A 2357-nucleotide genomic window follows, 5' to 3' on the forward strand; every position below is an offset into this window, starting at 1 on the left:
CCAAAGGCGGGGGGCCCCCCCGTTGTCCCCCCCCCCCCCCCCCCCCCCCGATAGAACTAGACATCAGCTCTTGCTTTTTCACCTTTCAAAACTAAAAGAAGTTGGACAACTTCAACCAGAACTGAACATGTGAAGATTAGAAGCTCAGGATCAGTTTTGGTAGTCGGTATTCCTGTAGTCTTGTAACCACGGTGAAAGTACTGTAATCTTACGGAGAAGCAGGGTCCTGCAGGCAGCCTTTCCTATCTATTGCCTTTAGCAAAGGGCTAGCAAAGGGGGCTGGCTTTTTTCTCCTAAATAAGGTATCCATATTTCATACAAAGACAAGTAGTTGGTACAGATCATCAAAAACTCACCCTTCAAGAGACTGTCAAAAAATGAGCACTCAGCAGTTGCATCTTATCCCCAACTAATAGTCATAATTCATGGGATCAAGGAGTCTGTGAAAAGGATAAACCTTTCTGGTCGAGATGGGGTTTGTTTCCTCAGAGTTCCACACGTGTTTGGACTCAACACTGGCTGGCTGACTCACCAACCGACGAGTGAAATATTTCTCACCTCCTCCCAGACGTACGGCATTACATACTTACCTGATACCTCTGGCTTCAGTCAGCCTGGTCGGTGTGCACAGGGCTCTGACAGACACCCGTCTGCTTGCGAATGCTTAGGGTTTGAGGATTCCCACCATGTGAATACATATATACATACACACAAAAAAAAACAGCGAGCAAAGCTGCTTGAGCTGGAGGTCAGATACGTTTCCTTAACTTTTCCCTTCCCCTCGCCCTGAGAGTCCTTTCCTATTCCCAGGTCGCAATACGGTGCCTGAGAGGCAACCGGAAGTGGCAATTTATTTGGACTACAGGATTAAAGGATTTACATTTTGCAAGTCGTAAGTAAAGTAAGCAAACAAGTAAGCAAAGTAAATCAGTTCATTAAGCCTGTGTTTACCTTTAGTACTTGTTCTCTTGTGAAATGCCAATTTGTTAAATCCCTAGCATTCTGAAAGTCTCTTCACAGAACAAAACGGGAGCAGCTGAAGAATGAAGGGCAGCAGGACGTGGTGATCCTAAACATGAGAGAATGAAGACAGCCTTCAAAGGACTTGAAAGAAATATTTTAAACAAATTAATTCTACCCTTGTGTAAATGAAGTTTAGTGTTTATGAAGTACTTATGTGTCAGTGAGCACTCTTGCCCACCTGCAGATGAGAACAGTAGGTACTGGGTGGTGACGCACCAAACTTAACTACTGACTTCTTGTACAGAAATGGAGCGGTGTCTATTTCCTGACCCGACTTCAGTATTTAGGTGACCAACTCGGTAATCTGGCATGGTTTTGCCACTTGTTTTTTTAACAAAACAAAAAGTGCTGTCAAAGGCATGGCAGGTGAAAGCAAAGGAGAAAAATCTGAACACCCTCAGTGCAGCGCAGTATTTACCTCGGGTCACAGTAGTGGTGTTTTGTCTTTGGCACTTAGTTATCTATGGAAATGGCTACACAAGTGAAGGGCCGTGCAGGTGAGGGCTGTCAGCTTCTGATGTAATGTGCTTCGCGATTCCAGAGACACACAGATTAAGAGGAGTTAGGTTTTGATGGAGATTTTGTGGCGATTTCCATCAACTCGGTGTGCAGTTCAGCACATCAACCAGGTCTAAAAGGGGGGGTGAAGTGATCCCCCCTTGTCTCTGGCAGGTGGTCCCGTTCCCTCTCCCGGCCTGCGCTGATGCTTTTGAGTTGGTTCAGGAAGATGATTCAAAGACATCTTGTGCGCTCCAAAAAATACGTTTTTTTTTGTCAGGCTATCCAGTTATCTGGCTCATTTTCTGTAGCTGCTGTTAGGTGACCGCTAGGCCCAACGCCGGTGGAGGATGGAGAGGGGCTCTCGCTGCGCAGCTGGCGCAGCAGCCCCCTCGCGTGCTGCAGTACGGGGCTCTGCGGTGCCCCGAATCAGGCTAACGAACCCGCAGCCCCCCTCGGCTGCCCTCCCCTGGGCTGGCACTCGCGGCTGGATCAGGGGTTGTTGGACTCGCAACAAAAAAGCCGTGAGGGGCTTTATTCCACGGCGGCCCCCTTTTTGTGGCAGTTCTAACCCACCGCCAAGGCCTGTGGCCGGCGGGTAGCGGACATAAAGGGCTGTGTGTGTGACCCTGACCTGCCCCTGCGGAGGGACCAAAGGACAGGCGCTTGCATTACCGAAGCAACATGAGCTCCTTCAACGCGTAACCGGGGCTATGTCACTGCATTACGCGCACTAACGGCCCGCTCCCGCCGCCTCCCCCGTGCCAGCGGCAGAATGCGACCAGGGGCGCGTTTCTGTCGTTGCCCTTCGCGCTCGGGCAGAGGCAGGCGAGAAG

The sequence above is a fragment of the Pygoscelis adeliae genome, unplaced genomic scaffold, assembly GCF_000699105.1.
Source record: "Pygoscelis adeliae isolate BGI_AS28 unplaced genomic scaffold, ASM69910v1 Scaffold304, whole genome shotgun sequence".
Lineage (NCBI taxonomy): Eukaryota > Metazoa > Chordata > Aves > Sphenisciformes > Spheniscidae > Pygoscelis > Pygoscelis adeliae.